The 23,954-nt window shown below is 33.9% G+C and overlaps 1 pseudogene; it reads left to right on the top strand.

Moving 5' to 3' along the window:
- Positions 1 to 774: 774 nt before the first annotated feature.
- Positions 775 to 23,619, top strand: LOC140512110 (heat shock cognate 71 kDa protein-like; annotated as a pseudogene).
- Positions 23,620 to 23,954: the final 335 nt, after the last annotated feature.

The raw sequence follows: 23,954 nt of genomic DNA, 5'->3' as shown, positions 1-23,954 counted from the left end.
GCTTCCATCTGTTCCATTCTAATTTTTAAAGAACTATTTTCTTCAGTGAGCTTTTGAACATCCCTTTCCATTTCTCCGATTCTGCTTTTTAAAGCGTTCTTCTCCTCATTGGCTTTTTACAACTCTTTTGCCAATTGAGTTTGCCTATTTTTAAAGGTATTATTTTCTCAACATTTTTTTAGGTTTCCTTTACCAAGCTGTTTACTTGGTTTTCATGATTTTCTTGCATTGCTCTCATTTCTCTTCGCAATTTTTCCTCCACCTCTCTTCCTTAATTTTCAAAATACTTTTGGAGCCCTTCCATGGCCTGAGAGCATTGCATATTTATTTTGGTCACTTTGGATGCTGAAGCTTTGACTATTATTTCTTCCTCTGATGGTATGCATTGTTCTTCCTCATCCAAACAAATGGAAGAAAATAGATACTCACCAAGAAAGCAGCCTTCTATACATTTCCTCCTCCCCCCATTTTTTGGCATCTTCCCAGCCAGTTACTTGACTTTTATACTCTGGGGACTTGTAAGTTCTCAGTTCCTCCAAGATGACACAATCAAGAGAGAGGAATTTACTCCTCACCTGGCCTGCATTCTTGTCTGTGAGCAGCCACAAACACTCTGTTCTGCCCAGGATCTGCTGGTAGGGTTCCCTCTACAGAGCCTCCACCAGGTGCACCAGGCCAGCCAGCACTCCTCCTCACCCCAGGACCACCACTAAGTGCTGAGATCCAGATCAGTCACATGATTCCCCCAGGGGCTTTAGGCTGAGGGCTCTTAAAATGGATGTTATGTTGCAACAACTGCTGCGCCCTGGGCCTGTGGCCACCCGGGACCAGACTGCATTCTCTTCTCAGGCAGGTGAAAGAGCTTTCTCACTGACCTTTGAAGCTCCCTTTGCAGGAATTCCACATGCCCTGAGGCCTGCTCCAGTCCTGTCCCTGCTGAGCAGTCAAGGCCAAGCTATACTCCACAGCAGGTGCAATAGACTTTTATTGTCAGCCTTCCAGGCTGCCTTGGGCTAGAAATCTCTTTTATTCTGTCATTTTGTGATTTCTGCTGCTCTAGAATTTGTTTACAGTCATTTTTTTCAGGTATTTTATGGATTATAGTGGGAAACTTCTGCAGGTCTGTCCTTCTACTCTGTCATCTTGACTCCTCCTCCTTAAGTTTTTTTTTTTTTTTTTAATGAGACTTTGAGTAAGTTGTTAAATAACTTTTCATGGTTTGGGGGTGTCACTCTCATTTCCTTTCCCAATGTTTCCTCTACCACTTCTGGTGCTCCTACTTCTGCTTTTCTGTGATACCTGATGTTACTGACTTTTCCTGTGAACTTCCTCAGTTGTTTTAGGTTTGATGTGTGGTCTCCCTTTGACCTTTCATTGGCTCCGTTATTTCAAAATTTGATTTAGGTGTTATTTAAAAAGTGGTTGAGGCATACTGTTGCAAGACATCAGCTATATACCAATCTATACTCTGCCATCTTGTGGGGTTTTTTTGTGTGTATTTTATTGAAAAAATGTCTAAAATTTGTGGTCTCATTTCCAAAAATAGAATGGAAGGGGAGGCAGAAGTACAATGTTAGAGGTCTGTACCTGATAGGAAACATGCTCAATTAACCCAAACAAATGAATTGGAATCAGAATCCTAGGATCTATATTTAATTCTTTCATTAAATCAGTTCAATCTGACTTTTATCTGCAATTATCCTGAAAGGAATCTATACAGGTTGGAAACTTTATGTAGATTTTTTTTAAAAAACAGAGCAAGAACAGGGATAGTCAATTTCTTTGTCCTTCACATTCTTCATCTTCAAAATCGGGCCATAACTGTGAAACATTTTTATATGCGTGAATAAAATTTGCTGTACTGTTGTCTGAAATAAGAGGCCAGAATAATAAGTTGTATTGCCTTCTACGTCATTGCAATATACTCTAACTTAGAGAAAACTGTTTTGCATCTCATTGTTCTATCTCCATGTGAATACAGGATTGTCTTGTTGAGGGAATGAATGAGTTAATACACATAAATGTACTTCTGGCAGTAAGTTTTGCACCTAGATCCATTCACTCATACAGAGCACGGGTGAATACAGAATGGGATGGAATCCACTACCATATGTTTTCAGTTTGTTGGTGAAAATATGCAATATAGTACTTGTAATTGTTTTACTGAAAATATATTTACAGTATTTAAAAGAAACATAAATCTAAACAAGGAATGTCTCTGGGAATTGTGAAAATTCAATTAATATAATCCTCCAATTGGTGCATTTCATAGTTTATTGGCATAAGCAAAATGACATTTTTGGAGTACAGTTTTTATTGTAGGTTTTGAAGTGTGATAGGATTTGTTCTACTAGTGAAGCATGGGAGATTGCAGTTATACAACTAAAGGATGCAACAAGCAGAGAGTCATTATATAGCAAAAAGGCAGGTTGTTACTGCCACACTATAAAACAGATATCCTATCTCAAATTTGATTGATTTTAATCATTGATGAAAACACTATTAGATCTTATTTCTATTTTTCATCTCATACCCACAGACTCATAGAATGAAGTAGTGCACACTTTGAATCCACTGTCCATAACACACAACCTCAAGGAAAATGTTTTCTTCATTTTGTGCTAATCAGAGCACCAGAAAATTGTTGGATCTTGCACACATTCAGATTTTATTTAAGCATAACCGGGGGATTTTATTTGCACAAAACAAATTTTGAAAAGTTATATACAGGGATAAAGGAGACACAGATGATAGTTTCCTCTTTGAGTTTGGGTGGTTGGATGAAAATAGTGGAAATGAGAGATATAATAGTAGGAAGGAACACATGGAAACAATAAATGAACATGTTTAGAAATGAATTTTAAGACACCGATAACTTTAGCCTTGAGATTCTGAGGATGGGTCATTTCTATCACCTGTGATCTCAGAGTTTGTTGTTAGAGAGGAAATAGCCATACTACTACATTATTTGAAAACTTCAAAAGGAAGACACTGGGGTATAGTAGAAAAGAAAATTGCCTTTGCAGTCAGATAGATCTGGGATTCCATCAATCAACAGGAATTTATTAAGCGGGCATTTATTATGTGTCCAGCACTATGATAAAGACACAAAGAGAAAATAAAATTATCCATGCTGTCAAATAGTTTAGAATTCTTCCAATGTACCACCCTATTTCACTTTTCCATGCGTGTGTACTGGCTTCTTATTATTCAGATTCTTTGCCTTGTCAGTCTGAGTTTCCCTAACTTCCTTGAAGACTCGGCTCAGACCTAAGCTTCTGCAGGACTTTTGTCTTCTACCTAGCTACTAATAAATTTCTCTTTCAGATTACTTTATTTGAATACATATCTACATATGCATGGATACATATAATGTGTGCACACACATGTATGCACACATGTATACATATATACATGCATTGTGTGTGCATATGTGTGTACATGAGTACAGTATGCATATGTATATACATCAAACATACACATATATACACATATATGCATATACACATATATACACATATATGCATATGAACATATACATACACATACTTTTATGAGTTTCTTGAGGTGACAGAATACTTTTTGCCATTTTTAATTTCCCCAATACTTAGTAGAGTGCCTGATACATAATAAGTGCTTAATAAATGTTCATTGACTGGCATTCTATTGGGGGAAAGATGATGAACACATATATGTATGTATATATGTAAGTATGTAGAAATCATGCAAAAAGTTAATAGAAACCCATTTTTTTTTTTGTGAGATCCAAGCATCTTAGGAGGCCAAAAAGTGTCTCATGCAGGAGATGAATTCAACTATGCAAGAATCTATGGATTCTAAGAAGAAGAGTTGCCATACATTTTAGGATTGAGGGATATGAGTTGCTACAATATTTGTGGAAAAGAGCAAGGGCAGTTTCCCTGGATCTTTAGGATGGATAAAAGACAATAATATATAGAAACTCTGTAAAAATTACTTGGATAAAGGAAGTGAAGAGCTTTGTGTTTTAGGGATATCATTTGGAAGATTTGAACAGAATATTTGCAGACAGAGAAGACTAGAATCTGGAAGTCTAATAAGAAAACTATTAAAATAATGTACTTTTCTGGTCCTGTCAAACATATTGCTATCCTTCAATTCACTCAGCTTCACAACCTTCAAGACATCCTGGACATCCTTTCACTCTTCCCACATTCTATCTATCTAATTAGTTGTCAAGTCTTGTCAATTTTTCCACCACAGTTCTCACATCAGTCACCTCTCCAATCACACAACAATTGGAAAAGGAGAGCAAAGGGAAATACTGATGGCACTCAAACTAATGAATTTGTATCTTACCTCTTTCATTTACTATTCATCATTATTTTGACTCTGACCAAATAATTTCATTTTTCTGGGGTCCAATTTCTGCATCTATAAGTGAGAGAATTTAACTAAATGACTTCTGAGAACATTTAGCAGGCATATAGTAGGTACTTAATACGTTATTGTTTTCTTCCTTCCTCCCTTCCTTCTCATCTCGAAATTCATCCTATGATTCCAAATGCTGTCTTCCTTTATTCCTCTGATCATTCTGCCAATATTATGCTACAAGAATCTTTTATTTGTTGTTTATCTTACCAGTGATTTGCATTGATATAGAGAATACCCAATGTGGAAACTTCATCTACCAATGCAGATTTGTAATTCATTAAGAAAAATCTTAAAAAATTTTCTTGAGCTCTGACATGTGTCTGTAGTCACAAAACTAGTGTAGGTAAGAGAACAGACTTGAACCTGGAACTTCCAAACTATAAGACCTACCTTCTTTTCACAAGCTCACCATACCTCTCTTGGAATAAATTAGCCGCTATGCATTTATTTACTATAGGTGTGATAATTTAAGAAAGCTCTCAAGGTTGATCATGGAAAAAACTTGATTATTTCTTTGACACATGTGAATACCAGATTCTGAAATCTTTCTACACAGGAAAATTGAGCAATACCTTACCATACTCTATGCTTATTAATGTTCCAGTGATCTCATATGATTATTTCCCTCTTTTATCGTCTAGACTAAAATGGTTAATCTTATTGCTTTTCCTCCATCAAAACCAAAAATAGAAAAAAATGTCTAGTCATTTTGAGCATCTCAAAGTGACAGACATAAAGGATTAAGTCTAGTGGGACCATCAGTCTAATGTGCCATAAGAGTGATGGCATTGAAATGGGGTGCTGTGCTTAGGACACCTGAATAACTGTGTCAGGATAAAGGAAAACCATTGAGAAATAGGGAAGATAAAAAAGGGAAAATAAGATGATCAAATCTAAATGCAAAGAGTGTGTTTGAGAAAAAAGGAGAAAGATACACATGGACAGACGGAGACAGTGAGAGACAGAGATCAGAGAGGACTGGATTCAGATAGGTATTGAATCTTTTATAAAAATTGTATCCAAAGAGAATGTTTGCATCTTTTAATAAAAAAAATGATATTATTTTGGAAACAACAATCAATGAAACATTATATATCTGCATAATGTAGAGTTTTGCATATTCCTCTTTTAATTGCAAATATTGCAGAAATTGGATTTTAGTCTCACCATCTTGCATTTATATGAGAATTGCAAACAATTGTTAGAAATCATCAGTCCTGTTAAACTCATTTTGCAAAGCTAAATTAACATTAGCCCTGCCCACATTTATCAGTTCTGCTTTACCCAACTATTCCATGCTGATTCTAGTGCTTTCTATATAACCAGCTTAAGAAAAGATCAGCTTCTGGCAGCAAATGCAGTATAAGTTAATATACAAATGTCTCTTGAAAGGTAGAAAGTAGAGTTAAGGTGTAGCTATTAAACTGAATATTAAATATCATTCAGAGTACTGGTTAATTTTAGACACTGGGAAGAATGATGTATGCTTATTTCTGTATTTTTCATCATTTCATTATAGATGGTTCTTTCAAGCAAAAAGTGTTGGAATCACAAAGATTTTAGAATTTCTTTGATAAAAACAGAGATAGATACTAGGGAGAATAAAGGTCAGTTTTCTGTCTATAAAAATACTAATAAATTTGTCCATTCTTAAAGATGAAGTTGTTTTAGTCATACAGATAAACACTTCAATAGTATTTTTTTTAAAGACTTGGACTCCACATCTTACCCAAGCTAGAAGTACAGGGTTTACTCACTGGCCAGATCCCACCCCCTTCTCCATTTCTGACCTGGGCCATTTTGTCCCTTCCTTATGGAATCTGGAGTCACTTTGCTTTTAAGGGCTTGCTATATTGATACTGAGCTCAGTACAACACAACTCAGTGTATTTCAGAACTTCCAAGCTCACGGGGGCCATGGGTCTCAGCTTCCCTGGTAGCTGGGACTACAGATGTTGCACCACAATGTCTGGCTTCTTAAAGAAGTATTTTTAATCAGTTCCTTCCTTTGGTATATTCTGATTAATCTTAATTCCAGAAATTCAAAGGTCAGTAGATAGGCTTAGATTGATTGGGTTCTATTAATTTCTTACAAATAGACTCAGCACATCTGCTTGGGTAAAGAATTAATAACTCTGGGATTCCATTTCACTGTCTGTGAAATATTCACAATTAAATGTCATAGGATCATATATTTAGAGCTGGAAAGGAAATTGGAGGCAATCGTTTAACTAACAAATTTTACAGTTGAAGAAACAGAGACCAGAGAGATTTATTAAGAGATGAGGGGAGAAATTTTTAATGTTGGCATTTGAACATTGGAATTTTCCCAGTTCTCATTCTCTTGACCTCTCACAACTTTTAACACTGTTGCTCACCCCATCCTCTCAGACATATCCTTTCCTTAGTATTAATGTCACTGTCTCTAGATTGTTTTCTTACAAGTCTCCTTCTTCTGAATGTCCTGTGTCAATCAACCTTCTCCTTCCAATCACTAAGCTAACCATGAATTTCTTCAAAAGATCTTCTTCCTTCCTTCCTTTCTCCCTTTCTTTCTTTTTCTTCTTCATTCCTTCCTTTTTTCTTTATCCCTTCCTTTCTTTTTCTCTCTCTTTTTCTTTTCTTTCTTTCATTTTCTTTTCCTTCAATATTTTATAAATTATAACAGACAATAAAATTTTCACCCATAGCTCTAGATAGATGAGAGACAGAGAGACAGAGAGAGAGAGACAAAGACAGAGAGAGAAAGAGACAGAGAGAAAGAGACAGAGACAGAGAGAAAGAGACAGAGACAGAGAGAATTTTGGGGTTTCACTTATGATTTATATGACCTTTAGAGCTTTATATGTGCATATGTGCAAAGTAAATACAAATTAATTATTCGTATACAGATATAGCTATAAACATACTCTTCACAAGTAATCGCATCAATCCCTGAATAATTTAGGAAGCAAATAATTTCCTAAATAATTATCCCTCCAATTCATATGACTTCAAATATTCCAAAATCTATATAACCAGCCCTAATCTCAGTCCTGTATTCTAGTATTGTATAACCAATGACTTTAGGGAGGGTGTGGCCTAGACACTACAACCTCAGAATAACAACAACAGGCAGTCACTGTTTGCAAAGCATTGTGTTAAATACTGGGGATACAGATTGAAAAGTGGGGACAGTTCCTGCATGTTTTAGACTGCTTATTGCTGCTCTCTTTGTTTGTGGCAAAGAAGTGGAAATTGCAGGGATGTCTGTCAGCTGGAGAGTGACTGAACAAGTTACGGTGTATGATCAGGATGGAATATTAGTACTGTAAGAAATGATGAGCTCATTGATTTAAAAAAATGGCATATTTGCATGAAATAATGAAGAGCAAATAAAGAGAACCAAAATAATATTTTTAAGTATTATAAATACCCAAATTAACTACAAAAAGCCTATGTGGGAAGACACTACCTTCATCCAGAAAATAACTGATAGAAGAATGTATGGAATGGTTCTGCATTATATATGTATATGTGTATGTATGTATGTGTGTGTGAGTACACATGCACAGACACATATTTGCATCTAATGGTACTCACCTAACAGGAAAAAATATAAATGATAACTATTATACATTTAAAAGGAATAGCAAGTAGCATGTTATAGGTTTGCAGTTTCATGGGCAATCATCTTTTTTATTTTATTATATTATGGAAATGCTTATTTTATTTCATAAATTAAAAATAAAATAAATTAATTAAAAATAACAGGGATAAATCAAAAGTTGCCCTCAGGTTGAAAAATCTCCAACAACTTCAAAGTAGAAAATTCATATGTAACTCCACAATAGTTTATTTGAAAAACAATAAGCAAAACAATGTTTGTGGCTTTTAGTGAAATTCAAAGTGAATACATATCAACTGTACAATTTAGCAATAGAGGCAATATAAATAAATCAAGGGAGTATTTTATTTCCTTCTCAGCATCACATTTTAAGAAGCATCTCAAATTGATGTCATTTGAAGGTGGCCAAAGGAACAGGGGACACTTAGCTTGAAGAGTAAGACAAGTTGGCAGTGTTGAAGCAATGAATGTGGTAAGTGCCTTAAAGTATTTGAGGGACCACCTTGTAGAAAGATTAGACTTATCTGACTTTGCCTCACTAAAGGGAAATAGAAGCAGTTAATGGAAAAAGCAAAGAGGTATATTTAACGTTGATGTAAAGAAATCATATTTAAGGGTTAGTAGTATAAAATTAAAATTTTCTGTATTGCGAGGTCATGGACTCCCCAAATCACTGCAGAGCTTAGAGAATACTTTGTCAGTTACATGTAAGAAGATTTTTGTTCATGTATGATTTCATCTTTCTATTTAAATGGATACTAAAATTTCTTCAAAAGCTGTTATTTTCTGAATTCCAAATCCTCAGTTATATCATCTGATTGGTACATTAATTAGTGAAATACTTCTATAGGGTACATATTTGAAAGATGATAGAGAGAATGAAATTATTTTTCTGTCTTGACCAACTTATTATATTTTTTTTCAAATTAGATGGCCAGTTCTTAAAGACTTGTTTGTGGCTTATAAAATAATATCTAAGCACGTTGATTTTACTCTGGATACATTCCTCAGGCTGATTTAGATTATTCTGAAATGCTTTCTAATTTTTTAAAACTAAAACAAATGACCACTAGGCTGCTGGATGGAATGTGATGTATATGCTACATATGACACATATCTATATGGAACTACATTTAAACTATTTACCAATTAAAAATATTTCACATTATATCTTAAAGTAATTGACAACATTTTGGGATATAAACAACCAGATTGGAAATCACTATTTTTGGTGGTTTTTTTTTTTTTTGGTTGATACTGACTTCCTAAAAGATAGCCAATAATATTTTCTGTTCCAGTCCATTGAAATTAAACTATAAAATCAACCCTTTTTTAATTAAAGACAATGAATATCCCTCATTTTGTAACAGTGAGAATTATTAGATATGGAGGCAGAATAGAACTGAGGAAAATTCTGAGGAAGATGGGGAAATAGGAGAAACACAACTTTGTGATTCTGATCTGGTATAAATCATTCTAGTTTATCTTCTCTTAGACTTCAAAAGGATGTTTATCAGCATTTAGTTAGACTTTCAGCTCAATAACAATCTTATAATCACTTATCTGTTTATATGATATGATAATACTTAACACTCAGATCATGTTCCCAAAAGTGTGTGAATTTGTTGAATCAACAATGCAATAAAAACAGAAAACACTCCTGTTGCTGTATATTATAGTCAGATTTCCATCTTATTTTTTTAAATCATCATTCAAGTGTTTTGTTGTTGTTGTTTTAAAGAAAAAAAATCTTCCAAATGTTTTTCAATTTTTCCTCAAAAATTTTTTTTGGACTTTGTCAGTATCTTGAGGTTTACATGCATAATAAGAAGAATAACTCCATAGGTGGGCATAGTAGCCACATACAGAGCTGAAGCTTCCTGCTAAGAATATGAACAGAAGCAATAGAAAAGTGACATTCTCTTGTGGTCAAATACATACAAGCAGACACTTTCCTTCTTTTTTTCCACTAAACTTCTAATAATTATTTCAAAATCAGAAGCATTTCAGTGAAAGAAAAAAAAAGAATACTGAGGAGAGAAAATGCTAGCTATGCTTGGCAACCTTTGTGCTTCAGTTGTTTCCCCCAGTGTTCAAGGTATATTTTTTCCCTGTATTAATAATAAAATGTTATCTTCCTTTCTAATATTCTTAAATAATCAAGATTTTTTAAAAATAATAAACTTACTCTAAAGAAAATTACATTAACAGTGACATTCTCACCTTTTTTTTTTTGCTGAAATTTATTGATTTACCCTTCCTTATTTCTTATATTGTAGTCTAAAACACATTTTTAAAAGTACCATCATACCAATAGGAGAAAATATATAGGAAAATCAACTATAGTCTATTCACTTATGACTTGCAGAAAATTCATGCCCTAACTCTTTAAAGACCTTGGATATTTATTTTTAATTTGTTTTCCTCACATCATCATTTCCAAGTACCTTCTTTTCCCTTTCCTACATAATGAGTCATGCCATGTAACAAGGGATAAAAAGAAATTTTTAAAAGAGAGTAATTAAACAAAAATTAAACAACAACCAAGTCTTAAATTGTATGCAGTGTTCCAAACTCATAGGCCCTCCTTTCTGAAAAGAAGAGTGAGGTATATAAAGCCTTGTGACATTTTTCCCATTTATGTTGCTGTGGGAATTTTCTTATTTTGGTTTTCTGGTTCTGCTTACTTCCCTGCATCTATTCATGTCAGTATTCCTATACTTTTCTGAATTCTTCATATCTATTTTTATGGTTCAAAAATAGTGTTATATTCATGCATTAACTGATTTTCACACTTCATGAATTAACTGCTAACCAAGTCTTTGTCATATGTTGGCTTACAAATAATCACAACCTACGGGAAAGGCACAAGATATTGAAATGACAAGTGGAAACAAAGTTATGAAGAAATTTCTAGAGGAAATACTAAGATTCAAAGAATTAGAGTCTACAGTGTTAAATACATGCGTGCGCACGCACACACACACACACACACACACACACACACACACACACACACACGAATGTCCAGAAATTAGAACAGGGCTAGTTTAATAAAATTTGAATTTGAGTGCAAGACAGCATTCTGTTTTCAAGAAATCTTACAGTGTCTTGTTGTCTTTACTTACTAGATGCATGGCCATAGACACTGGAGCTTCAATAGCTAAATAGAAGTGAGTGTGATCCTTTAGATCATAAGGTGATATAATTATAGATTTAAAACTAGCAGGATCTTTGAGGTCACTTATCTCCACCCAACTTCCCACCTCCACTTTGGAGATCATGAATACAAAATAATGTTTATCTTACCTAAATATGTCTACATGGAGGAAGTCTACCATTAAGAATATGAATTTATGGCTTTATATTTTCATATATTATTTTTTTAGCTAGATAAAAATGTTTATTTCATTTTATCTGAGCCCCCTGTCGTCCATAAGGAATGTCCACTTAAGTAGCCTATTTAACACTGCAAGAAGTTTTCTTAAGACACTCTATGACCTATGTAAGTCCTTGTTAGAAAAGATACAAAGACAAAGAAAAATAGTCAAAGAATAATAAAGACTTTTGACTATTAAGTATAAGAAAAATCAATAATGACATATTCTTTGGCTGTTTATAAATCTATATTCAATAGGAAATCAACCAAGAAATTTATATCTAAAAATGATATAGTCCTTGAATCAAATAATATTGATTGTTTCAACTACTTTAGCTACTCACCCAGACCCCTTAATAGGATGAACAACCAAAAATTTCATAAAATCTTGAAATAGCTCCAAACAAGGCAATTCCTCTTAAAGAAAAAGGAATTCATGCATACCAAATAATCTTTCTAGCATGAGTTATATTAATTATTTAATAATTCAATGTAGTCATCAGTTTTTAATGTTACAACTTTATTGAATACCATAAGTTTTAGATTCAATTTTCCTTTGTTACCTTACTGTTGATTGTCTTATAGGTTAATGTATTGCAGTGCTTACTGCTCTGTTGAAATGGGTCGATGAATGAAACTAGGTGAGAGAGCAGCTGCTAGTGTATTATAGTGTCCAGTGTAGTGTGTCACAGAAACTGGTTATTTAAGTATCTATTGAATGAGTACAAACTCAGATTTTAGAACGTTAGAACTTTTCAAGTCCCAGTCTGGTGGAAGCCTTTACTCAAGAATAGATAGCTGATTCTTAATTGTTGTAGTCTTGGCTACTCATTATGTTTTCTTTTTATGGGTTCTGTGGAAAACCCAGTGCCTCTGGATTCAGAAGACCTGGGATCAAACCCCACTTTGACAAGCCCTGCATTCCTGGTATAAATCTCACCTGATCATAGTGTATTATCCTTATGAAAAGTTGCTGTAATGTCTTTGCTAATATTTTTCATAAATTTTTCCATCAATGTTCATTAAGGAAAGTGGTCTATAATTTTCTTTCTCTGTTTTGGTTCTTCCTGGTTTAGGTAACAGTATTATATTTGTATCATAAAAAGCATTTTGTAGGACTCTTTCTTTGCATTTTTTTCCAAATAGTTTGGAATTAAATGTTCTTTAAATATTTGTTAGAATTCACTTGTAAATCCATCTGGCCCTGGCAAATTTTTCATGAGGAGTTCATAGGTGGTTGAAACTCATGGTGGTTCTATGAGCTGGAAGTTGCTGGCTATGTTAAGGCACATGGGGTTCCCAGTGTTGACATTTACCTGCTTCATCCCACTGTGGCTCAGCATCTCCCATGGGTTTACTGACAGGTGCTTCCTGTTGGCTTTTTGGGATGCCTCCTATCCTGAAATATGCTCCCTCCTTACCTGAGTGAGATGGACCACCTCCTACTGCTCCTCCAAGTTTTCTGGGCCAAAAAAGTGCTCCACCCTATCCCTTTTCTGGCTCCACAGTTCCAGGATATTTTCCTGGGATATTATTTTATGGTTGTTAAGAGGTCATTGTGAGACTCAGAGATGGCTTACTCTGCCATCTTGGTTCTCAGAGCATGATATACATCATATATACATATATATGCCTATTCTGATCTTATCTTGATTTATGGCTTATTGTATAAGGTATAAGATTTTATGTGTAACTATAATTTCTGTCATACTACTTTTCAGTTTTCCCAGCAGGTTTTTGACAATAAGTGACTTCTTATCCCAGAAAATGGAGTATTTGGGTTTATCAAACTATAGATTACTACAGTCATTGACTATTGTTTTTTGTGTACCTAACCTATTTCACTGATCTACCATTCTATTTCTTAGCCAGTGCAAAGTAGTTTTGATGATTGTTCTTTTATAATACAGTTTTAGATATGGCATAGCTATATCAGGATTTATATAATCTCATTCCAGTCTTCCACAACTGAAGAGGTTAGAATAGTCTTGAGATTATTGGAGAGAAGTCAAAATATCTTAGAGATTCTTGATCTATATATGATCACTAAAATTTATTTTTACCCTACATTATTGGATTTCCTTTCTTTCTCTCAGGTGTATGTGGGGGTGTAGGTTAATGAATTTATTCACTGGTGAGATAAAATAACTTCCAAAATGAGAAAAAGAAAGAGAAAATAAAATGAGATTTGCAGTCAGCTAGACTTTTAAACCAACCTAGTTCAAACCTGGACAAACCAACATGGTATAATGAATAATACAGTATACTTGGGTTCTGGGTCCCAATTGTGCCATGAACTTTTGTTTTGCTGGGTGATCCTTGGTAAGATATTTATACTTTCTATCTCATTTCTCTTATCTATTTAAGTGCATTAGATTTAATGAGATTTAGTGTCCTTTCCTATTCTAGGTCTCTGATTCTATGATCCTAGAGAAAATAGAAACCTGAGTGGAAGCCAAAAATGAATTAATCACTTTCAAAATAGACAAAAAAATCAAGCTCAATTAACATGCCAACCAAAGAAATCTAAGAATACATTGAAATATATTACATTTTCTCCAATATAAAAAAATTGCTTGTGCTCAAATCTTTGAGTATCTGTTAAATTTTATATGTAACAATCTAATCTTGAGCCTATTCTGGAAAGTATGCAAACAGAACTTGTAATACATTGTTACACAGTTCAATACCCAGTGCCTGATATATGCCCTTGGAATTTAATAAAGTCACTATTGTTTTCTTTTCCCATGCTACAGTATACGAAATTTGTATTTTTAAACTTGAAAATCTAGACTATATCAAGAGGAGCTTATACCACATCCCAAATCCAATACAAAAACACTGGAAAACAAACAAAACAAATTTATTTAAGAGTCCCAAAAGTTTTCTTAGGTAAAGGAAGGGATATTTTTTTCCTCTGGGTTATTCACACAAAACTGATTAAGTTAACAATATTTTTTAAGTTCTTAATTATTTGTCTCTAGAGTTATGCTAGCTACTTCTACCAAAGTAGAATTCAAGATCCATGCCCTTGAGAATTTTATTCTAATGATTTACATGGATAAAAACAAATAGAAAGAAATTATGTGTTAAATTATGTATTCCAGGCTTCAGGTTTATAGAAAAATTAATGAACCAAAGTTGGACTATTCATGGAGGAGACAACACTTTAAACTAGCTTTGAAGAAGAATTTTGATAAGATTAAGAAGGGTAGAAACAACAGTATGGGTAAAGTAGCATTGATTATCATTGTAAAAGAGGGAAAAATCGTAATTCAAAATCCTTAGGAAAGCAGTGACAAAAATTGAAAGCTCACTGTATAGCACAATATAATAGGAAATATTGGCTCTATTGATTTAAGTATGGTGTTGAAACAAATTGAACCATGAATTAATCAGTCAGCAGTTATAAAAAATAGGTACTGACACTTCATAGAAAGGATATTCTAGCACTTACCTTGTGTAAACATGGAGTAACAAGATTTGGTGATATGAGAATCTTGGGACATTTCTAAAACTTGGGGGGCAACTCAAATCCATGCCTGTTTTTTATGCCCTGAGGCCCCCAGGAAGCTGTAATTGAGAGAACTATAGCTTGAGCCTTCACCCGTTGGGTTAGTCAACCTCCATCAACTCATTTAATCATGTTGAGATATGGAGGGCATTTGGGACAGCGAAGGCAGGAATTAAACACAGTAAATAGAAAATTACCTAGAGATAGAATCCAAGTTCAAATGCTTGCTAATTGTGTGACCTGGAGCAACTCATTTTATCTATATTTTCCTGCATTTTCTCATCTGTAAAATGGGCATAGCAATAGCAGAATTATTATGAGGATCAAATGAAATAATATTTGTAATGTTCATAACACAATGCTTGGCACATTACATAAATGTCAGCTGTTGTTATTCTTATTAGTTATTGTTACGTTAGTGATCCGATCACATGAACACAGAAGGATGAGCTACAAAAAGAATGTTGGCACTGTTGACAGAAGTTGAGAGCCAAGGGATGATGTGGTGATAATTTTGTAATTTGATTTTCCTACTCCAACACCTTATTGTTGTATGAAGCTGACCCTGAATTATTCCAGACTAAGGTGTCACTGCATAAACTCTGGCAGCCTCCACTATGATAGAAAGGCTCGAGTAACATCCAGGTGAAAATATGAATGTTCTCTTTAAAGGACCAGCCTAACAAAGCACAACTAATTTAAGCACTAATAAGCTGCCTACTTCGTAATTCTCCTTTGACCATGGTAACCTATGAACAAAATGACCCCTAGATTAGTTAGGCTTTCTTGTATTTCTGTAATGCTAGTGGCAAAGTAGGGGGAAAGGGAGAAAGATGTCAGGAATAATAAAGTTTTCTAATTGTCAATAAACATTTCCTTAACTTTTGGTACTACCAATTTGTTCACACAGTGAAAATTTGAAAAGATAGTTGTAGTTAAATAAAAGATTAATTTGTCAACCAACAGGCATTTATTAAACAATTACTATGTGTCAGATAGAGGCAACTGATGACTTAATGGATAGAACACTGGTCCTGGAGCCTGTAAGACCTGGGTTCAAATACAACTGCAGGCACTTCCTAGCTCTATGACCCTGGACAAATCACTTAACTTCTGATTGCCTGACATAAAGAATATACTGTATCAACAGGAGAAGGAAATTGCAAACCATTACAGTATCTTTGCCAGGAAAACTTCAGATGGAGTCACAAAGTGACAGATATGACTGAAATGACTCAACAACAACCACAATGACTGCACCTTGTATCAGGCACTCAGTTACATAGTAGCGATACAAATACAAATGTGAGATAGGTCCTGTTCTCAAAAAGCTTACATACTTCTGAGGAGATATGTAGTGCTTACAGATACATAAATAAAATACATCTATACAAAATTGCAATACAGTTATGGGAAGAGGTTCTAATAAATGGAACAATCAGGACTGGCTTTACGGAATTTGATGTGGATTGATGTGTGAGATGAGCCTGAATCCCCCGAAGGGATTTAGGGGTTCCAAGACTGTGTCATACATTTGTAAGTAGAATAATTTAAGGATTTAGTTTTATTATGAGACATGGGGAGAGAGTATTTCTAGGAACATGATCATCTTATGGTCAATGATCAGAGCTGAAAAAATGTTCTAGTTTTCATCTACTTAAAACTCTTCGTTAAACAAACTGAGGTCCAGGGTAGTTAAGCAGCTTTTTGAAGCTTTCACCGGTAGTAGGTTGCAGATAGAATTAGAGCTCCAGTATTTTAAATTCCACTGTTCTTTTGCAATGCTAATAATGACCATTTAAAAAAAGACCAAAATGAAAACAAATCCTGTGCATTAGCATCCTTTGCAGAAAAGAATAATTTTGTGAAGACCTGGATAAGATTCATCTCCCCAAATTTAATCATCATATATACTAAAACTTCAATGTAAAAGTGAGGTAGGGAGAAGGTGATGAAAATTATGTTCAAAATACTGTTCAGTAGTAGAAAATTAAGGCAGTCAAAGTTTGATTCAAGCTCTCATTTTACATATCTTTCAATGTGTTTTTAAAAATGTCTGCCAGTCATTTTCTTATAGTGCAACAATATTTTACATTAATTTAGCATATTTTTATTCATTTCTCACTTAATTGATATCTATTTTGTTTCCAGAATTTGTGTAACAAAAAATTCTGCTATGAAGATTTTGATATATATGAGATCATTTTTTCTCTATCCTTTTTCTCTTTGCTGTATATGGTCATCATTGTGGTCTCCAAGGCAAAAGAATATGAACAATTTAATGACTTTAGCCTAAGTCCACATTACTTTGTACAGTTTATTCTCTGCAAGCTAAAGGAAATTTTACCAACTCAGTCTGGGTCACGCTGCACCAAACTATATACAGACTAATGCAAAGCACCATTAATTTTTTTCTGATTCTCCTAGGAGTACATATATGGGCTTCTTGTTCATTCTAGTACCAAATATTGTAAAAGAGAATTTCAATAAATGCACATAGCTTTGAACATTTTTCAGGGCAATAAATTTCATACCCTCTAGGCTTGTTAAAAGATAACTTTATGTTTCCTCTTCCTTATGCTTCAGGGAAATGTGCTTCTCTTCCTAATCGAATATGAGATCCTTTAGAGCAGACCATTGCATTTTTCTGTTTGTATCTCCAATATTTAGCACAGTGATTTGCACATAGTAAGTACTTAATACTTTTTAAATTAATTCATACATTTTCTCCCATTGAGTGAGAACCTCCAGTGAGTAAAATGAATCTATGCCAAGATAAGGAAATGGACATAAAGAACAAACTTCATTCATTCTACACTTTTGTCTAGGACTGATTGACCTTAGAATCATTGCATCGTATATCCATTTCACAGATAAGGGAACAAATCTACAGAAATCAAATGATACCCATAAGGTCATATAACTGGTAGTAGCATAGAGTAGTGGACTGTCTCCTCTAGTCCAGTCAAATTCCCACTATATTAACTATATTTTCTCTTTGAGACAATTATCTAAGGTATTTCCTAGGATCTGAAGAACTTTGAACAAGTCACTTAAACTGTAGAGCCTCAGTTTATACATTTGTAAGAAACAAATGAGGACTTTGTAGTAGGTATACTCTACTCTTCCTTCTATTTTTAAAAAATCTATGATCCTAAATCTCTTCTGAAATCTTTTATGTTAGAAACAAGTTAAATTTAGAAAAGAGTGTCAACAAAGGAAAGGATACACACCTGTGTGCCTACGTATATAATACATAGATATATTACATATACATGCATGTATGTGTGTGTATGTATATATATGTGTGTTTGTGATTGATAACTATTTAATTTTCTTCCAAATAAAATTTAAATAAATTATCCTAACACTTCTATGGCACCAAAGTTTTCTTTTTAAATACAAAAATATAAGAATTATATGAAACATTGTACAGAACAAAGCATACAACTACAATGATATGCCTTGTTGCATTTCTGAGAGATAAACACATGATCATGCAACTGAAATTTCAAATACTCTGTCAGTTTAAATCTTCAAAGTCTCAAAATCTCATATTTAAGACAGCTGATAAATTTAATTAATCTAATTATCCATTGCTCAAAGATAAGTTGAGCAAAAATATCCAACTCAAAATAAGAATGTAAGGACTCTTCCACATTTTTTTGAAAAACCTCATCAAAATCAAAGAATAGATAGAATCTGAAGAGAACATGTCTTTAGTCTTCTAAAATTAAGCAATTTTTCTTAGCAAAATACCTTATCCTTCCGTGGTTAAGTATTTGGACCCTCTCCTAAGTGTTTTGACTAGTGCTTTCCATTCAGTTGATGAAAAGAAATAAATAAAATGAATTCTTCCATTTATAATTTAAGATGAATTCTACTATTCCAGCCTCTTTCAGTTATATTGAGAATGACTTGAAATGTACACACAAAGAAGCCTTCCACAGTTCTGTGGGTATTTGCCTTTAATTAAATTTGCCTACTGAGAGTTTCATCAGTGTTTAGCTGACAGAAGTGTCTCCTCTTTTACTCTTTACAACTCACAATACCCACATTTTATATTGTTTGCTCTGCTTTACTTTCCTTCATCATACTACGCTGTAAAGTTACCACTGTATTTTAACCAGGCCATTGTGTTCTATGAAGCAAATAAAAAAAATTCTGTAAAACTCCTTTAAAAATAAAATAAAACTGTGGGGGGGAAATTCTATTTATACTAAGGTCATGATGGAAGTTGTGGACACTTGCAGCAGAAATTTGGCATGTACTGTCTTTTCTAAATCCATGAAAGCTGCAGACCACTAATCCATGATCAGCCCAATCCTGGATTAAATTTCTTTCTTTTTTTATTTTACCAATTGTAGATGCAGAAATTACAGCTAAACCACACTGTTTTATTTTCATAGCAGAAATGTTCATTATATATGTGGTATGTGTGCATGTGTGTGTGTGTGTGTGTGTGTGTGTGTGTGTGTGTGTATGCGTGCTAATTATATTAAATCTAAAAATCACCTTGGGTCCAAAACTGTAAAGCCTGCCCTATCTAGGTTTAATATTAACTACCAAGTTTAATATTTGCAACTTGCATAACTGTATGAAAAGCACCTGACAGATTTCATTCTGCCTTTGTTTAGCAGCTCCTAAAAGTTAGTTTAGGTTGACTTTAAAAATCATTCTGAGTCTACTCAGTGTAGCAGCCGTCCTTCTTCCCCCAAAGTGATCAGCTACATGCCCCTACTGCTCAGAAGTTATGTTGAAGGTACTCACAGTTTGCATTGATTTTGGCAGCACTTATTCCTGTGCAGGAGTCTTCCAGGATGGGAAAGGAGATATCCTCAATAATGACCAAAGAAACAGGACCATCTCGAGCTACATTGCCTTCACCTACAAAGAATATTGAAATAAAGAATCAAGTTGCAACGAACCCCACCCGCACAGTTTTTGATGCCAAATATCTGATTGCTCACTGATTTGATTATGCAACTGTACAGTTAGACATGAAGCATTGGTCTTTTGTGATGATTAATGACATGGACAGGTCTATGGTCCAAGTAGCATACAAAGAAGAAACCAAAAGTTTCTATCCAGAAGAACTATCTTTCATGATATTGACCAAGATAAAAGAAATTGCTAAAGATTACCTTGGGGACACTCTCAAATGCTGTGGTCATAGTACCAACCTGTTTCAATGATTTCCAATGTCAGGCCATGAAAGATCTTGAAATCATAACAGGTATCAACATATTCTGAACCATCAATGAGCAAACTGCTTCTCCTATTGCTTATGGCTTTGATAAAAAAGTTGATCCTGAGAGAAATGTGTTGATCTTTGACCTCAGAGGTGGTGTTTTTGATGTCTTACCATTGAAGATGGGATTCTTACCACTGAAGATCAGATCTTTGAGGTCAAGACAACAGCTGGGGGCACTCACTTGGGTGGGTAAGATTTCAAGAACAACATAGTCAACAGTTTCATTGTTGAGTTCAAGTGAAAGAATGAGAAAGACACATGTGAGAAAAAGAGATCAGTTTCACTGTTTATGCACCACTTGTCAATGTACAAAGAGTGCTCTAAGGCCAGTACTGAGACTGACTCCAACAGTTCAGATTAATTTCTTGAACTTTACCTAGTTTAAACAAAGGTTTGATCAGCTTAATGTTGGTCATTGATCAACTTGCTGATGGAATTTTGTAGACAAATCAGTTATGGACAATATATTATAAATGAATGTAGTTTTATGAATTGTATCTAAGTTGGCTGTCATATTGTTGTAAATTTTTGCTTATTGTTTCTGAAAAATATATTTCCATGCTGGAAAATTCCAAAATTATTTCTGACATTAGAATTATTTAGAAATTTCTAGATCTAATCTGTCTGGCAAATTCTGACGGCAGTAGCAAATTAAAAATTGAAAAGGAAAATTGCACAGAAAATCCCAACTCTTTAAAAATTCACACTACAGTCTGTCTTATAGTATTCCTTTATATAACATTTAGCTACTGCTGCTTTTCAATTTTTTTTGAAGCTAAGAAAAATTGACATTTCAATGATTGGACTCCAAATCACTGAACTTTAAAATTATTAAATATAGAGTAATGTATGCTCACACTTGACTAAGGCAATATTTAGATCCTAAATCCACCAAAACTATTCAGTCTCTTAATTTTTCTCTTTGACATGAGTAAAATTCAGAATTATCAGGATTATAAAATGTTTGCTTATATAATGCCACTTTGGATTTTTGTGGTTAGTAAAGTTGTGCTATTGGTAGTCTAAAATACTTAAAAGTTTTTAGCAGTTAATTCATTAAATCATCCTTAAGTTGAAATATTTATGTAGAAAGTATTAATAAAGAAAAATATTCACAGATTAAATGTTTGATTAGAATGAAAACTGATTATTCTCGAGTGTCAGTGAAGAATTCATTAAACTAATATTTTGTTACAGGAAAAATTACTATTTATACATTTTTTCTAATTCAGAAGTCAAAGGACACTTGAGATTAATACAATACCAGTATCCTTTCCCTCCAAATATATCCTGAACATTATGTGGTCTTGTTTCTTAATGCACTTTGGCTATATAATAAGTCTCTATAATTTTGATAAAAAAAAAAGCAATGCAGACCCAACTTAATGGTATGGAATCCCCTTCTCTGATCTTCTAGTTGAAAATATTAAACTTTGTAATCTTTTAAAAAAATTTTAATGACAACATTATTTAGCGTTTTCTATTCCAGCATGGAAAGAACCTTACTTCAGGTTAACAGAAGTTTAAAACTGAAATGATTTATTTGACATTTCAGTTGTTGAAATCAGTCTTATTGTATCTTTCTATAAAGTAAAGTAGCTTCCAAAAGATAATTCTAAAGAAATCTGGCAAGAAAATATTTAAAATTTATTGTTTATATAAATAAAGTTTTAATGCATATTTTTAATGTGTGGATTATAAAGTTTAACAAATTTTCTAGTTTAATAATATAAATATTTTTATTTAGTTTAATAAAGTTTAAATGTACACATTCATGAACTGATAGGTTGATAACATTGACTTTCTGATTTCTGATTTCATCTAATATGTTAAACAATGGAACAAATACATTGCTTTGTCTTCTTATATTAGGTATATCAAAAGACTTAGTGCAGTTATTTATGTTTGTGTTGTTGGTGTGCAGTGGGACTAGGAGAGCTACCCAAAGTTTCCAAAACTTATTTTATCCTCTAGCATAAAACAGGATGTAATTTGCATAGCCAGCTTGATCTGATAAGAAATCATTGTTTTGTCATTTATTTAATGTTATTTTTCTTATTTTTAAAATAAATTTATTGTGTTAAATATAGCTCTGTTTACTTACATACAAGTAGAAACAGATGAAAGTGAAAGCTCAAATTGTCTGTAAAGGATGCCTCAAGAGAAAATAAAGGTACTTTTAGGTTTTCTGTTTCCTGTCAGGCTAATTAGATTAGCCTACAGCAAATGGAACCAGTTAAGTCTTTCATTTACATCCAATTATGTTGCATGCATGTAGAACAATCTCATGTCACTTTCCAAATAATATGATTATGGAACCATGATCATACCAAAGTTGCATGCCCCCCAATTTTGTCACATCAATCAGTAAGTATTTATATAATATCTTTCCTTTATTAGCTATTGTTAATGTCCAAGAATTGTATTGTTTGTGGTGTTTGATCAGGTCATTGTTACAAAATTAATTTCCTGTTATTTCCTCTCATATTGTACTCAAGTATTTTCAATAAAATTCGGTTTCAAATTGCAAAAAGAATAAGACAGAGAGAGAGACTGACTCCCTACATGAAGGTATTAACTTCTATCCATCAATCATCTGATCCTTTTTCTAAGATCTGAATGATGGTCTCTTCTATGTCACACTTGTCCTTGTGGAAGAAGTCTTACGAGATGCCAAGCTAGATAAATCACCAATTCATGACTTCATCTTGGTGGGTGGTTCCACTTGCATCCCCCAAATCCAAAAACTTCTGCAAAATTTCCTCAGTGGCAAGGAACTCAGCAAGAGTATCTCAGCAAGAACTCTTGATGAGCCTGATGCTTATGGTGTAGCTCTCCAGGCTGACACATTGTCTGGAGATAAATCTGAAAATGTGCAGGACTTGTTGCTGTTGGATGTCACTCCACTTTCCCTTGGAATTGAAACTGCTGGTGGAGCTATGACAGTTCTGATCAAATGTAATAGCACCATCCCCAACAAGCAGACACCGACCTTTATGACCTATTCAGACAGACAGCCTGCTGTGCTTATCCAAAGTGATGAAGGTGAGAGAGCAATGACAAAGGACAACAACCTACTTGGAAAGTTTAAGCTCACAGGAATACCCCCAACACCCAGGGGTATTACTCAGATGGAAGCAACTTTTGACATGGATGCAGATGGCATGCTCAAAGTTTATGCTGTGAGTAAGAGCACAGGCAAAGAAACAAGATCAGCAGCTCCAATGATAATTGTCATCTGAGAAAGAAGACATTGACTGTGTGGTCCAGGAGGCTAAAAAATACAAGGCTGAGGATGAGAAGCAGAGAGACAAGATGTATTCCAAGAATTATCTTGAATCTTATGCTGTCATCATGAAGACTACTATAAATGATGAAAAACTGAAAGGCAAAATTGGTGATGAAATCAAACAGAAGATAATTGACAAATGTAATGAAATAATCAACTAGCTGGAGCAGAACCAGACAGCTAAGAAGAATTTGAGGATTAGTAGAAAGAATTGTAGAAGGTCTTCAACCCCATCATTACTAAACTGTATCAGAGACAGGAGGTATGGCAGGAAGCAAACCTGGTGGGTTCCCAGGGAGTGGATCAGCCCATCTGGAGGTGCTTCTTCTGGACCCACCATTGAAGAGGTTGAACAAATACACTAGAAGGAAGACCATTCCACACAGTTTTCCAAAAATTGAAGGACTCAAATTTGTAAGCAAGGAAGCAGCAGTTTAAAAGCAACATTTCAACTACTCTATAAATCTGGGTATTCTGAATACTTGAATGTGTGCAGAAG

Source organism: Notamacropus eugenii, chromosome 6 (genome assembly GCF_028372415.1).
Source record: "Notamacropus eugenii isolate mMacEug1 chromosome 6, mMacEug1.pri_v2, whole genome shotgun sequence".
Taxonomy (NCBI): domain Eukaryota; kingdom Metazoa; phylum Chordata; class Mammalia; order Diprotodontia; family Macropodidae; genus Notamacropus; species Notamacropus eugenii.
This window is presented reverse-complemented; position numbering and strand designations above follow the sequence as displayed.